Source organism: Astatotilapia calliptera, chromosome 3 (assembly GCF_964374335.1).
Source record: "Astatotilapia calliptera chromosome 3, fAstCal68.1, whole genome shotgun sequence".
NCBI classification, from domain to species: domain Eukaryota; kingdom Metazoa; phylum Chordata; class Actinopteri; order Cichliformes; family Cichlidae; genus Astatotilapia; species Astatotilapia calliptera.
The window spans coordinates 70,877,589-70,902,257 of record NC_137424.1 but is presented as its reverse complement, the minus strand read 5'-3'; the positions used below and the strand labels follow the sequence as shown (position 1 = coordinate 70,902,257).

Here is a 24,669-nt window from a genome sequence, read left to right as displayed (position 1 = left end):
CTTTATTTTATGTTCCAAAGAAAGAAATCTGCCTGTATGTTATAGATTGAGTCTAATGTATATAACCTCAGGTCTGCATTTTACACGACTGACCATCAATGTGTAATTTAGCTACAGCTTTAAATTTCTTTCAATTTTTAAATTTCTAATGTCAGACAGACATATCACCACAGACAGGAGAAGAGCAGCTGTACCTCTCATCTGTGATCTGGTTTTCGTGTCTTTGATGATGATTCGACCATAACCGATGTCTTCTGTTCTCACTGCAGAGTAGATTACTGCTGCATCACTGTCTGCACAATAAAACACACAAAATGTTGGAATCACATAAATATGAAGCAGTAAAGTCCGGTAAACTTTGAGTAAAGCTACATATGTTAAACTGAGTTAAGCTAATTATAAAAGGAAATTATGAATAAAACTATAGTAAGTTTACTTAATGTGAATATGAATTATTTATTTCTAACGCCTGATCGAGAAACACCTGCAGCTGACTTTAAAAACAATCATAAACAGGAAACTGTACGACTGCAGAGGTGTTAGCTTGTGTTAACCACAGACAACAAACACAGAGGGCAGCATGTAAAGAGCAATGCTCAATGAGCACAGAGTGAAATTTTACAGACTTAAAATGACTGAATTATTAAATTTGGAGAGAGGAAACAAAACAAAACAAAAGAAAAAAAGTGTTGTCAAAGCCGTGACATACAAAGATGAACTCTGGCGAAATTACTACAGAGTTAAACTTTAGCATCAATTTAATAGAACGTTTATTTTTCTATTACAATGCACAGTTGTACTTTCTTCACCTGCTTCATAATATCCTCATAGAAATCTTTTCATGAGACATAAAATCTCTATGAATATAATCAGAACTTAAAAGTATTTTATAAAATTGGAGCTGAATAAACACAAATAAATAACCAACAAAGGACCTCAAATTACCGTTGTTTTGTTTTTTTGGATGTTGATGAGTTGATATTTTGACATCACTGTACAAGATGTCATCTGTGAGGCCATTTTCCACAGCTTCATCTAGTGAAATTATTAAAATTAAGAAAGTATTTACAATCACAACATTTTACAGTGAAGAGTCCAAATAAAAACAAAAAATAAACGGTTTTACATTTTTAATGTGAAATTAAAATTTTAAAAATCATCAAATCATAATAAACATAATAAACATAATAAACATAAATAGCATAACACATGGATTTACATAACCACATATATTGAAAAGTCTGAGTCTCACCTTCAGGTTTCCTGTGAACACATCGTCTCACCAGCAGAACCAGTAACACCAGTAGAACCACAACACAGACTGATCCAACACATGACAACACAGAGAGAACAGGAGGAGGTGTGGATGTAGGTGGAGGTGTGGATGTAGGTGGAGGTGTGGATGTAGGTGGAGGTGTGGTGGTGTGTTCCCCTAAAATAAAGCAAACACAGTCATTAAGTTGTCGTCACATTGTGAATGTTGAAAGCTGCAGAAACACAGACAGGTGAGTGTGTCACCTGTGACAGTGATCCAGCTGGATGGAGACTCTCCATGACCGCTGATGTCACACTTGTAGAGGCCTTCATCAGACCTGGAAACATGCTGGATGGTCATGTGACCTGTAGGCTGCTTCCTGATGAGGGAGCCATCTTTATAGAAAGCAGCTGGGAGGTTGGAGGGAGTGGTCTTTGTTTTACAGAGCAGAGTGACGTCATCTCCCTCCATCACAGGGAGGACAGGACTCTGCAGGATCACTGATTTATCTGAGCACAGAGACAAACTACAGCATTTCATCCATTTACACACAGCTTCATCAACACTAACTCCACACACTCAGCTTACCAGTGACTGTCAGGTTAACCATGTTACTGATGGGACCCTCTCTGGACTCACACCAGTAAACTCCACTGTCATGAAGCATCATCATGCCGATGTTACAGGAAGAACCAGCTGGTTTTCCCCACCCATCTGTTCCACACTGACTCCTCTGTCGTTTGCTTGTGTTTCTCCTCAGAGTCCATCCAGCAGAGCTGTCGTCCTCCTCACAGCTCAGAGACACAAAGTCTCCTTTAAAGAACTGAGAGCTGCTGGGACTCACAGTCAGACGAGCTGTTAAAATGAAAAACTGATGATCTGTTAATCCATCAACCCAATCAGGTCATATCAGTGAGCATTTCTCAGGTTTAAACTGTGACAGAAGAAGGTTACTGACCTTGGTTTGTTGTGCAGCTCAGCAGTGAGATCAGAACTAAAGAGAAATGACACTCAGGTTGATTTGAGGTGAACATAATGAACAACTCCACACAAACAGCTGACAAACACACAAACTCGTCTCTCCCTGACAAAAGAATAAATAAAAAGTGCCTGAAGCTAAAATACATTTGGTAGAATCAATCCTTCAATTTTCTTTACCAATTTTTAAAATTGAGGAATCTATCTCAGCTGTTTTAACATGACTACAGGTAATTACAGAGTAACACAGACGGACTGACATTCACACCAGTTCAGAATTACCAGTTAACTAAACGTGTCTTTGGACTGTGGGGGAAAACATACAGAGACACTGCAGCTCTGTGACACTTGTACTATTAGATATAATGTATACTCTGTTTATTACCAAATCTCACAACATCTAAAAAATTTTGGAGAAACTTCGTTACTGACATGAAAGTATTGAGACAGTTTTGTCTTTTTGATTCTCCTCTACCCCAGTTTTTATGTAAAATCAACACTCACTAATTATCATGCACAGTGACTAAACTTTGACTATACACACAACCGCTACTTTTAAATAACCCTCTAAATTCATGTGTCCACTGTGCAGCTGTGTTGATATAATGAGTGAATGATTTGATCTTTTCACTGCCTGCTGTGTTTCCTCGACTCCTGAGCAAAGATAAAGAGTCAGTTCAGACCTGCAGTTGGTCCTGGTGGTGTTTGAACTTGAATTCAGCCTGATTTGTTTTTCATGTCTTCTCCTCCATCATCAGTTATCAGGAGAGCAGACAGTCAAAGTACAAGAATTCAAACAAACACAGAGATTCTACTTACAGAGCAGACACAGCACAGATGTTTCCTTCATCGTCCTTCTCACTCATTTGAGCTTTTTTTCATTTCTGTCACTGACACCAAGTAAAGCCCGCCCTCTTCCTCTGAGCACCAGCTTTCTATTGGTTCAAACACAGAGGTGGTAACTCACTTTTTCCAATTACTAAAGAGACATCATCATCGAAGCCTTTTCATAAAATATGAGTTGCAACTTTTTGTCTGTTTTCCCAAAATACTTTAAAATAAAATATTCATTGGTTAACCAAATGAAAACAAAGTAAAAATAAATAAATAAATAAAACAAAGAAAGTTCAAAAGTCCTCTGCTCTCAGTGATCTTTAGTTTGGTTGATGAACAAATCCATGTCCATGTAGTGGACGTCCCCCTCAGTGAGAGAGGCAGATATGAGCTGAAACACAGGAATCAAACCAGGGACGCTGCTGTTATGGAGCTGAACTGGAACCATTCAGACACTGAGGCCCTCTGAACACATTTTAATTACAGCTGTGCAGAGACACACTGATGACTGACTGGAACACTATGATTCACATTTTACATGAACACCATCCTCACACATGGTTTATATTTGGCCACTAGAGGGAGATGTTGTACTTTAAACACTAACATGGATACAAGAAGATCATCAAATTGAATATGAACGTAAACACGGATTAATTCAGTTTTAATGATGATCATAAAAGTGAAACTTGTTGTATCACAATGAGTATGCACATCTCAGCACTTCCTGCATTGTTTTAAATATTAAATTGTCAAATTTCTCTTTGCGTACAGTCTTCATTTCTTAACAATGCTTTTATTTTGAAACAATTAAAGGGAACTTAAAAAAAAAACTTAAACTGATCTCAATTAGAATTAATATCTTATAGCTACAGAAGTTATTTTTGGATTTTATATCGAAATCTACCCTCAAGAACGTTTTGCCACATCAGAGAATAGGGAGGGTGCAAGTGGGAGCATATTTGGCTTCCCGTTATACAGAAACATGGCTCAAACGGAAGAACAGTGAATGACTCAAATAAATTCATGGGGAAATCAGGAAGATGTGAAAACATGTTTTACATGTGCTTTGTGCTGAATTATTGATGGTTACAAAAAACATCCAACATCCAACACCTCAGCAAGTGTCTCAGAAAGTATGAATGCACTTTGAATAGCCTTGCTGTTGAATTCTGCTATATAAATAAACTTCCCTTGCCTTGAATAACTCCATGATCATAACAAGAATTCCATCATATGTTTCAGTCATGGTTTAATTTTGTGCATTTTATGATGAATACATGTTCCTCATGAACTGAATTCCCCATCCATCCATCAGCTCTGCAAATATTTACCATATTAGTTTACAATACAATGAAAATAAACTTCCTGACCAGTCATCTGTGCAAAATGCTTGTAAACCTTTTGAAGTAAGCTATTCAATTTTTTTTAACAACTGTTTCATAGAGCAGTTTGTTGGCAGTAGCATTTTTGAATGACTGTTTGACCTGCTCCCCTCAGGCTCCGATCCATTCGCACCAGAACCTCTCGCCATAAGAACAGTTTCTTCCCCTCTGCTGTCGGACACATGAACAGTAACCGTATGACTGTTCCCACCACTAACACATGACCCTACGCTGTGTTCACTGCATCATTCCATGTTTGGCACTGATCACCACCTGCACTCATGTATATGTCATGTATATATCTATCCACTTAGCACTTTTAATTCTTATTCTTATTTTTTATATTTTTATGACAGTATGTTTGCACTGAAGCACCACAGCAATTTCCTAATGTTGTAAACCTGCTCAACATTTGGCAATAAAATCCCTTTCTGATTTCTGATTTCTGAAAGCAAAAAAAGTTTGGATTTAGGCAGTGTTGTCTTTAACTTCACTGAACGCACGACCCCAACAATGAAGGTCTGATAGGTGAGCATGTTGGGATTTTGTAAAAAGCTGAAATGTTATCATCACATGTGTTGTAATGTGTGTGTGCGCATGGTATATGTAGAATCTGGTCCAGTGATTGTAGATTGAGGATTTCTATAAATGAGTGAACTCTAAACCTTAAATAAATGTGTCTGTTCCTCCAAACTCTGATTGGGGCTGCCACCCATGGTACGTCAGAACTTGCCTTTTCTACCAGTTAAATGCTGGCTTGCTTGCAGTGACCTATTGTATTAATTTCTCTGCTTTCTTTCCATTATTGGTGTCTTTTATCATGGTGGTACAGTCTTACCTTGCTATAACCTATGTGCTGCAGTTTACTCTTATTGGTGGCTTTTACCTGTGAACATAATCCGTTACTTTTATAAATTTGATGTTAATGTGTGAACTGTTTTATTTTTTATTGTTTTATGTAAAGCACTTTGGTATGCCCAAGGCTTTTGAATGTGCTCTATAAATAAAGATTGTTGTTGTTGTTGTTGTTGTTGTTGTTGTCAGCAAATTTCAGATAAAAATAGTGGTACATCTACAGAAAATAAATAAATACTCATTTCAGACAAACATAAAATTTTGCTGTTTTTATTATCATTTGCACATTTCTAAAATATTATGGGCCATTTATACACATTATTCAATTAAATTACACACACAATACAAAATATATAAGGAAAGATGTTGGCTTTAACTTTAGTTCATTATATTCCAGTAGGCAGTATTTTTTTTTTGGCAACTTATCAGCACAATGTTAATTAGAAAGACTAATTCTTGCTTGACCAGACTAATTTCTTGGGACTTTCCAACAGATGCTTGAGAATAGGGCTGGGTGATATATCTAGTTTTTTAAAAATATATTTTTATATATTTTATACGAGATATAAGATGTGACAATATCCTTTATATCGATATAATATATGTTACGTTATAATTATACTTGTGGAGCCAAGCTTGCCTCTCTTTCGTCCACTTTTGTCTGTTACTCCTATTTTTCGTAATAATAATTTTTAATAGTTGTTTGATACTATATGTTTCCCCCCCTCTTTCTTGAGGGACTCTTAGCTTTTATTTAACATTGTCTCTGCTGTGAAATCTTTTTGGTATAAAGCAATTCTTATGTTTTTTTGTTTTTTGTTTTTACTTGTAATCTGGTGTTTAGGTTTCTTCAGTGAGACTAGTAATGTAGGTTTCTCTCACCCAGCGTCACCATGTGAGAAGCTCTGAGACATTTCAAACATCAGGATGTTAAAATTCTGTTTTTGTCGTGTATGCCAGTAGATCATAAAACCAACAACAGCAGCAAAAAGAAACCCAGCAGACACACTCAGACCAACTTTCAATCCAACAGATCCATCCTCCCTCTCTCCTCCATCCTCTGTGTCTGTTGGCCTCACAGATTTGATGTTCCTGGACTTGTTCTTCCTTATTTTATAATGTTTTTGTTTTCTCTTACTTGAGGCACGGTGGGTATCATGGAGCAATTGACGTTCACCTCTTCTGTTATTTAAGCCTAACATTAGCTTACTTATCAAACCATTGTCCATCCTGTGAATTTTTTTGGAATATATGCTATTATTTTAGTTTTTCCAGTCAGATCTTCTCCTGATTTTCTGGCTTCCTTTTCCAGCATCATCATGTAAGAATCTCTGGGACATTTCAAACAGGTTGCTGTTCAGCTGGTGGCTGGTATGAATCTTTACTCTGTTCTTGTTTATTTTCTGTAGATCAAAAAAACTGAAACTGACTGCAGCTGAGATCAAATCTGCATCAACTGCTTTAATAGAGAAAGAGAGAAAAGAGACAACCCGGCTCAGAGGAAATGACAAGCAAGTGGGAGACCACACACGGGTTTTTAAAGGCTGTAAGACATATTTAATGAAAATAAGGTAAAGCAACTTAAACACAACTTAAAGGACATAACAGCCATAACTGAAACTTCCAAATGATGGAGAGGGCCAGAGCAACACAGCTGGTTCCGTCAAGGTGTCTTTATATACACTGGGACTGGCCTTCTCAGGTGTGCTGCATCTATAATTGGGTCAGCTCCACCTACCTGCAAGAAACAGGTAACAGAAAAAGCAAAACACAAGGCCAGCCCACTGGCCGTCACAGAGAAAAAAACATTTACAGCCACAAAAACACATGAATAGACTCAGTTAAGACAACAATAAGGCTAAAAAGAAATTATAAGTAAAAACGTTCAAAAAGAGTAAAAATGAATAACAAAAATGTGACCAGCTCTTGAAATATTTAAACTGACAGCCAGAAAACAGAATGTAAATTTCAAAAAGCTTCACAGATCACAGGAAACATCTTAGTGTTACAGAAATAATTTTTCTTTGGTTTTATTACCAAAAGATTTAAAATTATAGTTGTTAAATAGATCCCGAACTCCATCTGATTGTTATTGATGACCTACGATCCACAGTAATTCATATGTTCATCTTCACATGTTTGTGTTGTTTAGCTGGTTCAGTTACTGTTTGTAGTAACAGCTACGTGAGGATCAGTCTGTGTGGTATAAACAGCTGTTGAAAATTCAGAGAAGTGTTGGAAGTAAGCACACAACAATACATGTAAAGAACATGAAATGCTAACAGAAATGGTTTAGAATATAATGTTTTATTCAATATTAGGCAGCATCTAGCATAAACTTTGCCTGTTGATTAAAATGTCTTTGATTTTTCTTGGATCGTTTTGGGTCTAATTTCTGAGGTCTCTCCCACAGATACTGGAGAATTTTTAGTTTTTAATTGCATTGTGATATTACAGTTAAAATAACCTACAAGTTTTAATAATTGTAGTTTCCCATTATGGATTGATTAACTGATCCTTGTCATTTTTTCCTGATAGTAATAATACTACTACTAATAATAATAGTAGTAGCTTTTTATTTAACATTGTCTCTGCTGTAAAAAATTTTTTTAATTGAATCAACTCTTTTGGTTTTGTAGATGTTATTGTTTTAGGTTCTTCAGTCAGATTTACTCCTGCCTTTGTTGCTTCTCTTACCAAGCATCACCATGTAAGAAGCTCAAAGCTGCTGCATTTCACTGGGAGGCTGGAATAATTCCCGACACTGTCGTTGTTTATATTTTCTGTAGATCAAAAAACCAACAAGAACAAGAACAACAAAAGAAATGCACAGGATAACGATCAGTCCAACAGATATTTCCTCCTCTCCATCCTTCTTCCCTCCATCCTCCTTCCCTCCATCCTCTGTGTCTCCTCCTGGCTGACCTGCAGGTGAGAAACAGGTGTGAGGTGTCAGCTGTCAGGTAGGTGATGAGTGAAGAACAGAACAGAATCCATTTCCTCTTCAAACTGCTGTCAGACATTATCTACTGCACTCTGATCACATCACTCAGACCAGCTGCTTTCTACAAAGTCTCATCAACAACATCTTTAGAAACAAACATCAACAACCAGGAAGCAGCTTCACCTCTGATCACACACACACTCAACTCTACTCACTCACCTGGAGGATTGACATGAAGGTGGATGATGCTGATGACCTTCAACGGTTGTCTGACTCCCAGGACGGCACGACACTCGTATGTTCCAGTGTCATTAATCATCACATTCTTCAGAATCAGAGACACGTCTCCATCCTTCATCTGTCTGTCCTGCAGATCCACCCGGTTCTTAAAAGATGGATGCTGATTTTCTGGATCAAACTGGCCATCCCGGTACAAAAGCACATATTCTTTTTGGAAGGTCATATATGTCCACTTTACAACTATGATGTTGTTGTTTGGGACTCGACATGTCAGATTGACGAGTTGTCCAGACTCAGCTGTGATGGTTTTCTGGTCTGAAAGTGGAAACAACACAGAGCAGAGAGGTTAAAAGTTAAAGTACAACTGTTGACTTCAACAACACGTGCTGATAATAAGTGAACATAATGTGTGAGAGAAAGCAGCCTCTCATTATAAGACACTGTGAGTCTCTGCATGCTGCCTTTATGTAGCTACAGCTGTTTGTATACACTGAACAAAAAGCTTTGTAGCTGTATACTGACTCCTGACACTACAACACATCACACTGACAAACACATTACACTTCTTTGTCTCTGTGCTGGGAACAACACCGCTCACCAAGCGGGTGAATCCACACAGAAACCACCACATCTCGAGATGCCGTTACACACACAGGCAAACTGAAACGAATTTTTTGGGAAGTACCATGTAAACCAGACTGATGTTTATTCCTCTTTATTTTATTCCAGAGGGTAGCACTGTTTGGTTAATACACAGAGACCAACATGAAGACATCGACAAACAGCAAAGTCGAGCAGATTGACGCAGTTACAGGAAACATTTCCGTGTTTTTGTTTCTGCTGATCTGACTTTTAGTTTGTTCTAAAAGTCTGAGTCTGTTGATATTTTCAGTGAATAACACAACTAGAGTTTTAAAACTGACTACATGAGGTTAACTTTGAGGTTTAAATAAAGCTGAAACATTAGTATTTCTGCCACTCGTTCAAACACCAGACTTTTGATATCTTAAGGAAGTCGCATTAGATTGACGTCTGTTACGCTGCGCTGTAGGACGATCATAAATAAGTGCGTCATTACTAAAGCGGTGAAATCTAAAGCAGGTCTGGGTGTTTAACAGGTTCAGTTCAGTAACACTATAAAATATATATTTAGTTTTAAAATTTATATTCAGTGTTAATAGTAGCTGGATTCAAAGTGTTGATGCTAGCTTGTTTTAATAAAAACAATATAGATACAAAACTACGGTGGCACTCGGGGTGCCAAAAGATCATTTTAGGGTGGCACCTGCCACCTCTGTGGATCTGCCCCTGGCTGTATACTGACTCCTGAAGCTACAACACATCACAGTGACGAACATCTTACACTTCTTTGTCTCTGTGGTGCAAACAGCACCACTGACCAAGTGGGTAAATCCACAGACACCACCAGACCTTGTGATGCCGTCACACAATCAGACAATATGATTGTCTGATTCAATATAAAACGAATTGTTTGGGAAGTAACATGTAAACCAGACTGATGTTTGTTCCTCTTTATCTCAGAGGGAAACACCGTTTGGTTTATAAACCTCACCTGCAGAGACCAACACGAAGACATCGACAAACAGCAAAGTGGAGCAGAGCGACGCAGTTACAGCAGACATTTCCGTGTTTTTGTTTCTGCTGATCTGACTCTTAGTTTGTTCTAAAAGTCTGAGTCTGTTGGTATTTTCAGTGAATAACACAACTAGAGTTTTAAAACTGCCTAAGTAGGGTTAACTTTGAGGTTTAAATAAAGCTGAAACATTTGTTTTTCGGCCACTCGTTCAAACGCCACACTTTCAATATCTCTCAATATCAAGGAAGTCGCGTTAGAGTGACGTTTGGTAGGTTGGACTGTAGCACGACCATAAGTTATGGTCATCATAACTACAGTCCTTTAGTTATGACGCACGAAAGTTTACCCGGCCTGTCGGAGCCGTCTCCAAGAAAGAAGCGACGTTTGCGCCGTCGGCGTGGCACCCCACAGCCGGATGTCGGGACATGTAAACAATCGGCTGTGGTGAGTGAAAGGGACACTTTTTCTGCTGCGTCAGACTCTGTGACTGTTGTTTCTGGATCTATTTTTTGTGTGTCTTCTGAAGATAACAATAATTTTTCTGTCTCACCCATGGCCACTGTTTCCAAGACTATTTCTCCTGAGCCCACGCTCTGTGTTAATGACTGTTTCCATTCTGTTTCCAAGCCTGGTATTATGAATTTAGACAATGAAAATGTTTGGGACCCTTTTTCACCTGCACTGAGTCATTCAGGGGAAGTTGTAAACCTCACCGAAACAGTTTTTCCTGATCATGTTCTCCCATCCACACTTTCACCACAGTTTAACGTTGGGTCTGCAATTCAGTTAACGGTTCAGCCAACAGCCCAGCTGCCCTCAGTTCAGCCAGCAGCCCAGCTAGCTGCCCTCAGTTCAGCCAGCTGCCCAGCTAGCTGCCCTCAGTTCAGCCAGGCGCCCAGCTGCCCTCAGTTCATCCAGCCGCCCTCAGTTCAGCCAGCTGCCCAGCTAGCTGCCCTCAGTCCAGCCAGCTGCCCAGCCAGCTGCCCAGCCAGCTGCCCTCAGTTCAGCCAGCTGCCCAGCTAGCTGCCCTCAGTTCAGCCAGCTGCCCTCAGTTCAGCCAGGCGCCCAGCTGCCCTCAGTTCAGCCAGCCGCCCTCAGTTCAGCCAGCAGCCCAGCTGCCCTCAGTTCAGCCAGCCACTCCACCACCTGTTACAACTTCGCCACCTGTAGCTCAGTTGCCACCAGTTCAGCAGTCTACCCACTCGTTCATTCAGCCACCATCATCACTGACTCGTTCTAAGCAGTGAACACACTTCACCACAACATCTGCTGGTTCTTTTAAGCTGGCCATGTCAGAGACAGTTGCTCCCTCTAGCCTCCCCAGAGACTGGGTGTCAGTCACCAGCCAACTCTGGACCCCTAGAGGTCAAGACGCCAGCGCCAGCAGCCTCACCGGAGAGCTCACCAGAACAGTCTCAGCTCTCAGCACCCCCTGAGAGTTCAAGTGAGTTCATCTGTCCGCCTCCGTCCTCTGCTGAGTGTATTGGGGAACACTTTCAGCCCTCTGAGGACTGCATCCCACTGTGGCTGCCTGAGTCTAGCCACTGTGCTGCTCAGTCCCAGCCAGTGTCCACACTGGCAGGTCTCCGTACCTGCTGCTTCAGTGTCTGCTCTAGCTGGAGGGCCCGAGGAGCCCGTCCAGCCTACCGTTTCATCAGCTGGAGGGCCCGAGGAGCCCATCCAGCCTACTGCTTCATCTGCTGGGGGTTCAGGTGAACCCAGCCAGCGTCCTGCCTCGTCAGCTGGAGGGCCCGCGTCGCCCGTCCAGCCTCAAGTGTCGTCAGCTGGAGGGCCCAAGGAGCCCGTCCAGCCTCATGCCACGTCTGCTGGAGGGCCCGAGGAGCCCGTCCAGCCTCATGCCACGTCTGCTGGAGGGCCCAAGGAGCCCGTCCAGCCTCATGCCTGCATCCACATCACCTCCAGCAGCATCACCACTGTCAGGTTCCGCAGCCGTCCCTCTGCCATCAGGTTCCGCAGCCTCCGTGTCTTCATCCACGCCTGGTCCGGCCTCAGCTCCGCCTTCGTCTTCGTCTGGTCCGGCCTCGCGTGGTCCTGTGGTTGCCACACCGCCGTCAGAGCCAGCTCGACCTGTTCCGCCTCGCCTCTGCCAGCCATTTTCTTGGCATCATGGCCTTCGGGGACGGCCTCCGGAAAGAGTTCGTCGCCGCTGCTGGCATCGCGGCCGACCTCCAGACCTGCTCAGTGGCCGCCACTGCCTTCCAAGTGGTCGGCCTCCTGATTGGTTTTGCCTGCACCGCCGCCGTTGCCGTGTGCACGGTCGGCCCCCTGAACTTTTCGTGGACTCATGTTGAGCTCTGGTTTCGTTTTGTTTCTTGATGTGGTTTCCTGCGTTTTTGGACTCTAGTGCTCCTTGTTTTTTGTTTGGTCTCTGTCCCTCCATCCTGGACCCCCTCCGCCCACCCTGGCCTGGTGCTTTGTACTTTTTTGTTTTGGGCTGTCAGGAGCCAGCCCTTGGATGGGGGGTACTGTCACGGTTCTGGGTCAGTTTGACCCAGTATTTTGAGTTGTCATGTTTTTGCAGGTTTAGTTTAGTTCCATGTGTCATTTTCTGTCTCTCTCTCTATGTCGAGTCTGCGTCTTAGTGTGATGGTTTCTTGTTCCTGTTTTATTGTGAAGGTCTGCGTCTCATGTGAGTGTGTTCAGTTTTACCTCTGTCTCGTCTTGTTGATTATTCCCAGCTGTGTCCACCACCTGTGTGTAATTCCCCTGTGTTTCTCTGTGTATTTAAGTCGTGTCCTCTGTCATTGTAGTTGCTGGTCTGTCTGTCCATCCACCATGTCTCACCCGTGTGTTCTCCCTGCTGTTCATCTCCTCTGCTCGTTCTTGTCCAGGTTTGTGCTCTGTAGTTTAGTTGTTTCCAGTCTAGTTTAGTTCGTGCTCCATTTGCTGTTTGTCCATATTTATTTTTGTGTTCAATAAACCACCTTCACTTCTCCACTACTGCCTGCGATTGGATCCTCATTTATTATTTTCACACGGCTCTCCTCACCCGCCGTGACAACATTCCTGTCTTCTCTAGCTTCATACATATATATTTCAAGTCCAACTTTATTTATAGAGTACTTTAAAAACAAAATGGTTTACCAAAGTGCTTTCTTGAATATTTGACAAACAAATACATTTACAAAGTAATGGAAAGTCAACACATTTGAGTAAAACAGATATGTAGAGACAATCTCTCAACAAACTCTGTGTAGTGGGAAGTTGTCTGTCTGTGAATTGAGATCAACTTGGTCCAATGAATTAACTTCAAAGCTCACATGTCTCTAAACATGTTGTAAAATGCTATATACAATGTGTTTAGATAGGAGTCAAACTTTTCAGGCTTTTTGTAATCCTTTACACACCATACAAACGAAAAAAAACTCAATTGTTCAAAATATATGTTACCTTTAAAAAGTAAAACAAAACCAAATCATTCATCATTAATCCAGCAGGAATAATCCCATATTCAAATAACATGAAAAAAAAAAACCCCACTTACACTTACCAATGATTCCCTCATTACATCATCAAATTATAAATTATGAAATTATCATGGCTAAAAAACACCAATTTGTGTTGTGGATGATCAACATGAATGCAAAAAAAAAAAGGACTTACCATTTGTTCTTTCTTTCTTTACGTCATCAAATATTAAGCTATCAAATCATTAAGGCTAAATACATACTTAATTTAAGTTGTGCAAAAGAGTTACAACCAAATTAATATATTTTACAGCATCCACTCCAACTGTCACAATCTACAGACAAAACCTTTATCAAAGTTTCACATTTTTAATAAACAAGTCCAGGTTAAAGCAGTGCATTCTGGGAAACTTTGAAGGCTCATATGACCATGTGGGAAATATGGCTGCTCAGAGCAGTTGATGAGTTACTGATTACTGTTACTGTTCACGGCGAAAAGGTCAGTGTATAGGAATTTCTTTTACTTATGAATTAAATTTCCTTTATGAGATTGTTACCTTAAAATAATTATTTGATATTCTGATTATTCATCAAATCCTCACCAGCTTTGTGTTGGTGGAAAACAGGTGTGTGTGTGTGAGTCAGTATCCTGGTCAAACTGGTTTAGCACAGAGTGTTTGTTGATGGAACACATGGACGCTGTGTGTTTTGTATGTGATACAAAACATAAATTCTTTACAAATCCTACCATGTGAATTCATGGATTTTTTTTTCACATTCTGTCTCTCACAGTTGAAGTGTACCTCTGGTGCAAATTACTGACCTCTGTCATCATTTTAAGTGGGGGAACTTGCACAATCGGTGGCTGACTAAATACTTTTTTGCCCCACTGTATATACAGTGTCAAAGAAACCTGTCTTTGAGTGAAGATTTAAGGTGACAGGAAATATAAATAATATAAATAAATGCAGCTTGAATCTTTACTGAAGCTCAGTATTTGAAACAGAGTTCATTAATGTTAGGTTTGTAGCTTGAACCTATTCGCTGGAACGTTAAGACAATATAATTACACTGCAAGCAAGACACGAAGTAGGCAAACTTCTTCATGTTACTCGTGCACGGGAGAGAACCGGACAACCGCTTGACTCCAGTTGGTCTCGTCCGTCCTCCCGTAACACTGTCTTTTTATTGAGGTTACATGAATATGCATAGGTTCATTAACATACGACATCTACATACAAACAAAGAGTACCTTGCCTGTGTGTGTGTGTGTGTGTGTGTGTGTGTGTGTGTGTGTGTGTGTGTGTGTGTGTGTGTGTTGCTGATCAAAGGGTCAAACATCCTTGGTCAGGAAGAGGGTAGACTAGACCCCCCCCGGTGAGGAAGTCCAGCAGTTCATCTAAACAGAAAAGCACTTAGACTAGAACAGACGTAGCTACGTTAATCCTACCATAAAACAATTAAAACAAGATGCGACCTCTTCCCGTGCTCCCAGGATGTAGGTGTGCATTCTAGTGTGGAATGCACCCCAAGCCTCTGTAGCCTGTTAAAGATCACACAACTTATCACTACACAATTGATTATACACCTCTAAGCATCTATGGTTAAATATTTCTAAGCATAAATGACAATCAACAATACAAACTCTAACAATTCACTGCTGTAATAACTAATAATGATTGAAATTATAACTTTAATATTGGCCATATTATATTTACATCACAAAAGTGAGATGACTTTAGTCTCATGAACAACATTAGCTAATTGTCATTTACTAGCTAATCTTAAATGACTGTTCAGTACAGAAGTGAAGCCCAATAATCATGATTTCACAGTCCTGTGGTCTCAGCCTCAGATACTTATCAAATCAAAGCTCGTGTAGAAACAAACAAACTGTTGGGGGAAAACTCTGCAAAAGACCCAGGAGAAATAAAGACACAATGAGACAAGATTACTTTTTATGCTTTAACGTGTACACGGGTGAGCCGTTAAGAACAACTCACGTCGTGAACAGAGGCTTGGCACTTTTTATAGGAAAGACAGTGAGAACAGGATAAGAAAATAATAAACAGATAAAATAAACAACTCCATATGTGGCGCTAGTCTCGTCAGCAGAGAGCTGGGAGAAAGCTGTGAGAGATAAAACAATCTAAAACAATATGTCCCAAAACAATATGTCTTTGCTGGGAAAGTCCAAAAGGATAATTCTAAACTAATCTAAACACAGACAAAGGGCATCTCTACATTTAAAAGAAGGTAAAGAAACATAGAATCATTTTCCACTAACACAAACAAATGAACAAAAGATTTTCTCCTTTATTTCTGTCAAACAAAGCTGTGTCAAACGTGTCCAGCTGTTAGTGTCATGGTTGCTAGGCAACCTGGTCAGCGTAACGGAGGCTAGACCGTCCCATTTCACAAGCCTCGCACTTCCGGCCTTAGTGGTCTTTGAGTACGCGGCCCTTGTGGGCCGTTAAGGCTGCGTAATTTAAGGCTGCAGACCCTGAATTGGGATACAGCCTGTGTGTTGTAAAAGGAACAGGAAGTGATAGTGACACACAGAGAGTAAGCACCAATTGAGAGTGCCACCAAACTGTTCAAAGGCCATTTAACTCAAATTACTTCACTGGTAAGCTGAAGTTTAAACACTAGATGGCAGCAAATTTTCAACATGACCTTTCAAGTGTCAGCTCTGAGCAGATGAGATCCAGAAGGAAGTTTCATATGCATTACATGTTCATTGGTTTTTAGTTTATCTCCAAACACTTTAGCTCTCTAGATTCGGGTTAAAGTACTAAGTGTTAAAGAAATTCATTCAAGTGGGTCAAAGGCTATTCTGGAAATGAGTAGAAGACCTTTTGTTTGTAGATATCTGAGAAGTATACACAGAATCATTTCCAGGAGGAGGAACAAAAAAGAAATCTGTTTATCAAAATGAAGCACCCTGTAGTCCAAGTTAACTAGAAGGTTGGATTTAACTTGTTTTTGCTCAGTAGTAAAAAGTCCCAGATTTGAGATTTGTAATACATATTGATTGTAAAGAATCACATGAATCTGCAACCAAATAATGTTTAGATTGTTATTATTATGTTTCCTTAACATCAAACAGTCAGCTGCTGCCACTGGTTTCAGTGTGAATTAGAACATCAAGGTAAGAACTCTTTCCATGTTGTAGCTCTCCTGCAGGTTTAATGGGGTTTTTTTCCCTCTTCTTCTTCTTCTCTGAAGTGAAAAGATGTCTGCATTGGTTACCCACAACCAAACCGGAACAAGTCAAATTTTCCGTCTTACATCTTGGTGAAGCCCACAGAACCACGTGAGAAACACAAGAGAACAAAGGGTTGTTAATCCTGCAGAGAAACACATGCTTGCTGTGGGAACAAGAGCAAGTTATTTCTCATATTTTTATTGTAAATAACAGTGAAGTTACAGTGTCTATAAAACACATTCATATATTTATATTAGCACTGATAGTTCTGTGTCAGTAAAAAAATATCATTTCTGATTTTTTGAATCATAAAAGAGTGGGAAAAAAAACATGCACATATATAAAAAAAAAAACTTTGTTAACATGTGGATGTCCTCTGGTCTGAGGTGCTGGGGGACCAGATCGAGACCAGCAGCTGGACGTCAGTGGTTGGACTGGTGGACTACCTTAGCGAAGAGTAGACGACGTCTGGTTCAGGTTTAAAGTCTAAACACAAACACACACAGTTCAAACAACAGGAAACATGATTACAAGCTTTGTAGTTCAATCAAGACCTCCAGTCTCCACCTCTCTGCATCACACACAGTCCCAGTTCAGACTTGAATCAATTCAAAAACACTTGAACCTGAAATCCACAGAGGTGAAACAATTAACTCATAAACTAAACTGCATTAAATTATATTCAAAAGTCTAATATGTAATTTTTGTTCACCTAATTGTTGCTTATTTTGTGTCTTTCTTGTAAGATTTGGCCTCATTCAAGAATATCCTGTAATAAACTGGTGACCTCTACAAGGGAGTATCCCACCTCACCTTTACAGCTGGGAAAAGCTCCACCATGCAAATGATCCTGAACAGGAGAAGCAGCAAGAAACTGGGTGGATTGACGGAACTGGCAAAACATTTATTCAAAATATGGAACTAACTAGTCTTCTAACTAATCTAACTATTCTTTTGCTCTTCTGGCATAGAAACAGTGCGAGAAGAGCTCTCTCTCTCTGTCTCTCATTCACTGGGTGGGCGAGCAGCGAGACTTCGGAGAACAAAGGTGAGCAGTGGTGCACAGTGGTGTTGCAATGAAGCAAGGCATAGGTGAGTGAAATTTGACCTAGTTAAGTGCACACAGAGGAAAAAAAGAGGACCTAACACTGAACTGTGTGGTGCGTCACAGCTAGATGATAACTAAAAAGCTGATTTCTAAAATATATGAATGAAATATATGAAATCAGCAGCTGATAAAAAATGTTCAGATCTACTGAGTCAAATGCTGCGGTCATGTGTGAAAGAAAGCAGCCATGCTTCAGTGCAGTACTAGGTTTATTTCAGTCTGTTAATGAGCCCTAAACTCTCATTTTCCACTTTGTGGCAAATGTTACTGAACTGCGGACAGTGTTACTCTATTTTGGTTTGGTTATAATTTGTAACCAGTCGGAATCAGCAACTTGTTTAAAATGATTACATTTGTCATGCTTGAAGGGGGATGGCTGCTTCCACTTAGCACATCTATTGTGCTATCCTGTAATTTCCACATTTCAACCAAAGCTCTTGTGCAAACTTGTGATAACTTTTGACCCACTTGAACAAAATCATTTCTGTTTAAGGTAATTTAAGTCAAGGTATATTAAATTAATTTACATTTTTCATTGACTTCACAGTTTGCTTTGCACTTCGAATGAATAGTGCAACTTTGCAGATAAAATATATATATATTTCTTTCTGAAATTATACCAAGAATTTTGAAATCTTGAGTTTTAGTCAAGATCGGGGTTGCTGATCTTTGTGTGGAGACCAGAACAACTTGTATCCAAAGTCAGACGTAAAGATCATCTGTACCTCTTTTCATCTTTGGTGTGATGATTATGTGTTCATAACTAACATCTTCAATTCTCCTTGCTGAATAGATTACAGCTGGATCACCTTCTGTAAAACAAAGCAAACACAGATTACAGAAAATGCAGCAGCAATGTTATACTCTTTCACTTTTTTTTATTTTTTCATTATACAGACATTAAATGATTACTTTTGTGACTAGCAGGAGGTTTTCAGAGGTTTTTTCCACTCCTTTAAACCTCTGCTGAGAATCATGAAATGATTGCAGAGAACTGGTAGGTGTTTGTGTAAGAAGAACATGCACAGCCACAAAGATGCCACCTTCTTTAAGTGCCGTCTGACACACTTCACCGCAGTGCACCAAGCAAACAAATTCTCACAAAATGAACACTGCCATTGGCCAAACCAGAACTCTCTGTGGTGAAAAGTTTCTTCAACTTCAGACTACAAGAACAAACTAAATATAACAGGAAGCAGCTGCTGTGGTTTGACACAGACCTTTAAGACGACAAAAAGACCCATTGTCTTATAGTTGTCTCTTTATACACTTCATATATCCAACACATTCACCACTCTAGTAACCTGTATGTGGTTCCTAGAGAATTTTAAAGTAGAATGGGGAGCAGAGCCCTCGTTCTTCAGAACTATGTTCCAGTTTTGCTTAAGGAGACAGACACAATCTCAACTTTTAATATTAGACATGTTCAGCCGATCTTGGCAAATGAATTGGTGATATATGAATAAAAGTGAACTGAATGGAATCTGGGCACCTCTTCATTGATGGTACTACACAAAGCACAGTGTAGATTTCTACTCTGGCAGGGGGAAGTATGAACTTTCAGGTAGATGGGATCACGTTGCAGTGGACAGTGGCTTCTTGGACAGAGAGCTGAAGACATCGTTAGATGGTTGCAGACAAACATCAGTGAACATCAGTGAGACGAGAATGAGTCTGGACAGTCTGAATTGTAGATTGAACACAGGAGGTCTCATTACCAAGGATATGGGCCTGAATGTGGTGGATGTAAGGATAATTATGATGATGCTTGTATCTTAAGTCAAAGTAAGTCAAGTCAAAGTAGACTTTATTATCAAGTTTTGTTTGGTCTAAATTTCTGAACATTTTTTAGAAGCTAGATTATTTTTGATCTAATTGTATTAGATAAAATAATGAGTTTATTTAGAGCTCAGTGCCAATAAGACAGGTACAAGTTGCTGTGCTAGAAAATGTGGCCATCCTCATGAATTAATTATCTAATATCAGGAAGATTCTGGGTGCTTTTTCCTGTGGTCATGTTAGCCTATAACTTTCAATCAGTCTCTGTCCTTCAATACCTCTGCAAAATAACTTTATAGTCTAGTTTTTGGTGATGTTTTGTCCATAACTGACATTTTCTGTTCATATTACATTCACTTAATATGTTTGTTTAATTATTATATGCTTCTAACCTGCTTTAGATGAAGTTCAAAAATGTTTAAAATGTTTGATTGTTTTTTTTAATCATAAACAGGAAACGGTACAAATGCAGAGGTGTTAGCTTCTGTTAACCACAGACAACAAACACAGAGACCAGCACACAAATAACATCACACAGTAAGCACGGAGTGATTCGACTGCAAAGCGCCTTTTTAAAATACAACACTATGGGCCACTTGACCTTAATTAATTAATACTTATACCAATATTATGGGGCATCTTTGACAGACATGAGCCTCGGGACAAAGGTGGCTGAACTGCTGGCTGTCTGCTACGTTTCACCTGAGCTAATTGGAGTCCCTGAACTTGACTTCTGGACTGTGTTTGTAATGTTGGAGCTTCAACAGTTAAATTTTCACTCACCAGTTTTAAATCTAAGATTTTATATATGTTATTTACCAAGAACAGATGTTCTTTTACAGTATATTTAAACGTTTCCTAGCTTTTTAAAAATGTCAGCACTGTTTCTACTTTCTAAATCATACTTGTCCACACACCCAATATTACCTCCGACTGGCTGTTGTTGATGATTTGATATTGTCATATCTCTGTGCATGTTGTCATCTTCTGCAGGTTCACTGTGATCTTATGAAATGTTTAAAATTTAACAGTGAAATATGTTATTGTAAAGAGTCTAAACAGAACCTTGACATAACACAACTAAACTAAAGACATACTTTTAGATTTTTAATGTGTAAAAATGCAAGTTAGTTGTGTGAGAATAAGGTAAATGAATAAACATCTGATATAATATGTATATATAATGTAGATAATGTATATAAAAACAATTTCAATATATATTTAACACACCTCACATGTCTAAAATGCAGCCATCTGAGTCTCACCTTCAGGTTTCCTGTGAACACATCGTCTCACTAGCAGAACCAGTAACACCAGTAGAACCACAACACACACTGATCCAACACATGACAACACAGAGAGAACAGGAGGAGAGAGTGATGGAGGAAGAGTGATGGAGGTGGAACCAGGAGCAGAGCTGGATGTAGGTGGAGGTGTGGTGGTGTGTTCCCCTAAAATAAAGCAAACACAGTCATTAAGTTGTCGTCACATTGTGAATGTTGAAAGCTGCAGAAACACAGACAGGTGAGTGTGTCACCTGTGACAGTGATCCAGCTGGATGGAGACTCTCCATGACCGCTGATGTCACACTTGTAGAGGCCTTCATCAGACCTGGAAACATGCTGGATGGTCATGTGACCTGTAGGCTGCTTCCTGATGAGGGAGCCATCTTTATAGAAAGCAGCTGTGAGGTTGGAGGGAGTGGTCTTTGTTTTACAGAGCAGAGTGACGTCATCTCCCTCCATCACAGGGAGGACAGGACTCTGCAGGATCACTGATCCACCTCAACACAGAGACAAACTACAGCATTTCATCCATTTACACACAGCTTCATCAACACTAACTCCACACACTCAGCTTACCAGTGACTGTCAGGTTAACCATGTTACTGATGGGACCCTCTCTGGACTCACACCAGTAAACTCCGCTGTCATGAAGCATCATAGAGGTGTTACATGAAGAACCAGCTGGTTTTCCCCATGTGCTTCCACACTGAGACCTCTGTTGTTTGCTTGTGTTTCTCCTCAGAGTCCATCCAGCAGAGCTGTCGTCCTCCTCACAGCTCAGAGACACAAAGTCTCCTTTAAAGAACTGAGAGCTGCTGGGACTCACAGTCAGACGAGCTGTGAGGGTTAAAATGAAAAAAATGATGATCTGTTTGACTTTACATTGTGAAACATGAACCCAATCAGGTCATATCAGTGAGCATTTCTCAGGTTTAAACTGTGACAGAAGAAGGTTACTGACCTTGGTTTGTTGTGCAGCTCAGCAGTGAGATCAGAACTAAAGAGAAATGACACTCAGGTTGATTTGACTGTATTTTAAACATTCTTTGCTTTATAAATGATTATTTCTCAGATCATGTATTCACTTAAATTCAGTTCAATTTAATTTTGTTTTGCCAAATCACAATAACATTGGGCTGAAAGTTCTTTGTTTTGTAATGCAATTATGCTGAGACCCCCCAAAATCAGACAACTCCTTCTGACCAAGCACTTTGACACTTACAGCCACACAGCGTTCCTTCAAGCAAATCCAAGTGTGGCAAGACCCACAGACAATTGGCTGCCTGGGAACCTGTGGTTTGCACCTCAAGGGAAAGGAACCAATTAGTGGCTTATTGGGCACACATGCATCTTTAAAGGGCTGAAGAGCATTTGTTCAGGGGCTGCTGCTTTGAAATGTGTGAGCAGTCTGTGCCGTATGTTTCTTTCTGTCAGCCTTGTCTAAGTTACAGCCTGTAAGGCTAGTTTTGATTTTTACAGGTAAGACGTAAGTGAGTAAGTTGTTTTTGCATTGGTTGTTTGTTTCTTTTTTTATTTCACTATTGAAATTTAAAACCCTAATAATCCCACACGTGGGAAGTTTTGTAGTCCTCTGCATTTAACCATTTCACTCAGTGAAGCAGTGGGCAGCAACTAATCCAGCGCCCAGGGAGCAGTGTGCAGAGACAGTCCCTAGCTCAAGAGTAGCTCAGGGTAGCTGTTCGGTGGATTTAAACCCCCGTCTTTCCAATCATGGAGCTATCCCTGCCCCCATTTGTAGTAAATGCTTCTTATTATTTTTTTAAATAAAACTTTTCAACTCCGATCTTCCCTGTGGGAATCTCATATATGTTACCTCCCCTCCCGTAGCAGAGCTGGGTTGTAAGATAGACAAATTGATGTTTCAATAAAGTTTGAACAACAAAACACCAAAAAGTGTGTAAAGCTAAAAAGCTGGTGGTGGAAGATTAACAATCATCTATCCCTTCCAGTTTTCACAGCATGTGTAAAGGTCATCCGTCCATCGCAGATTAGCATTCACACCTACAATCGGTTTAGAATCACCAGTTAACTAAACATTTCTCATGTCTAACCCTCATTTTTATTCAGTTCCTTATCCTTATCTGCTTCATGTTGTGTGGTCTCCTGTCTGTCAGTTAATCCATGTTTGTTTGTTTTTTTACAGTCAGTTTTAGTGATGTGCGAATGATGAACGAATTGTTCAATACTCGAGAATCACTTTAGACTGACTCGTGACTCATGATTCACAAGCCCAGCTGACTCACTGACTCATCCCTGTTGTTCTTAGCAAACTAATTTCATTATTAGAAAGTTGTGGAGAAGAACACAACATCCAGTATCTTAGCAAAAACATTTCTGCTCTGAACTGGAAGAAAAAACCCTGAGTAGAAGCTCAATCTGGTCTTTAAGTGATGACATGACGAATTCTGCTTCCGGGTCTAAAGTAGTCTGCGTTTAATATGGCTTTTGTGTTGTTAACATGTTTAATGTAATGTATTTTCTTCTATTTAATCTCAAAAAGCTCCTAAAAACAGTCAGTGATCACTGTTGACCTCCCTCGGCTTTTATTACTGCTAATCATTTATTTAAGCTCAGTTTTTAAAACCTTAGGATGTACAGTAGCTACAGCCCAGCCCATGCAGCAGTATATGAATGACTAACCTCGTACTGTGGATGGATTATCTCAGTTGTTCTCCTGACTGAAGTTTGGTCCTTTTACAGCATCCTACCATGCGCTTACATTTGTTCCTGACCACCGAGAACACTCATGCTAACTTTTATAGAGTGGAAAAAAAGTTAGCGTGTTTATATTATGCTAACATAGATGTGTCGCTAGCAGTCACGTAGCACATCATTATATACCAGCTAGCCAAACTTCAGTAACCCTACAAATGTCACTGCTGTTTAGTTTTCTGTCTTCATTTATGTCAGAAGTGATAACAGAGCTGTACGTTAACTTCTAACTCCGTTAAATGTCATAAATTCCGTTTTCATGGATGCCTGGATGTTAAACTCAATTGTTACACCTGGTATAGCAGAACGCTGATCATTTTATTAAAAATGAAAGACTTCAGACAGTTTTTCAACTCTCAGCGATGCCACAGTGATCGTTTGATTTATGGACCTGCAGCGGAGTTTAAGCCCAGACACAGCTAGTGACGTCAGACTTAAAGACCGGATAGCTCCTCAGTTCACAGTAGCGTCACTCTGCTAACATGCTAACAGCACATTTGAGCTACTCACTTATGGCGTTATTTTTGTGCCACTATTCTGAGCGCACGTAAAAAAATTTTACAAACAAATCACTCACGACTCAGGTCGTGTCCAAATTCATGGGCTGCATCCTCCTGAGGACCCGGCCTTCGCGGTCTACGTGGGCCGGGTCCTCAGAAGGTCGGGTAGGCTGGAAGTAAACGGCTGGGGAAATTGGACGGTCTAGCCTTCTGATTTGCGTCACCGCTGTCTCGGTGGAGTTTAATAAACTTGGCCGTCTGCTCCTTGCTATCTAAAATATAACAGGACATTGGCGTAAATTCTCGACCGTCTCACACTTCTGTTTAATCAGTTTTCTGTTTGACGTTTAGTCAGCTGTGTAAAAACCAAGGAGGAGGATTAATAAAGCTTTATTTTATCTAATCTAATCTAATAACTTTAATCTCAGCCAAACCGATTTACTCACGAACAAACAAAACAAAGACATGCAGCTTGTGGGGATAGGTTAATTGGATAATCCAAATTGCCACTAGGTGTGAATGTGTGAATGAATGTGAGT

General features: G+C 40.0%; 1 protein-coding gene and 2 long non-coding RNA genes across 4 annotated transcripts in view; all 3 read right to left on the bottom strand.

The window, feature by feature from the left end:
* Positions 1 to 24,669, bottom strand: part of LOC113018288 (junctional adhesion molecule-like) — a 71,997-nt gene that overhangs the window by 32,179 nt on the left and 15,149 nt on the right. The window lies entirely within an intron of this gene.
* LOC113018287 (uncharacterized) lies at positions 192 to 2,112 on the bottom strand. Its single transcript, XR_013906504.1, has 3 exons — positions 1,253 to 2,112; positions 946 to 1,035; positions 192 to 293 (listed from the first exon to the last, which is right to left on the bottom strand). It is a non-coding gene; the product is annotated as an uncharacterized LOC113018287 (long non-coding RNA).
* Positions 16,912 to 20,664, bottom strand: LOC145425752 (uncharacterized). Its single transcript, XR_013906482.1, has 3 exons — positions 20,539 to 20,664; positions 18,558 to 18,644; positions 16,912 to 17,210 (listed from the first exon to the last, which is right to left on the bottom strand). It is a non-coding gene; the product is annotated as an uncharacterized LOC145425752 (long non-coding RNA).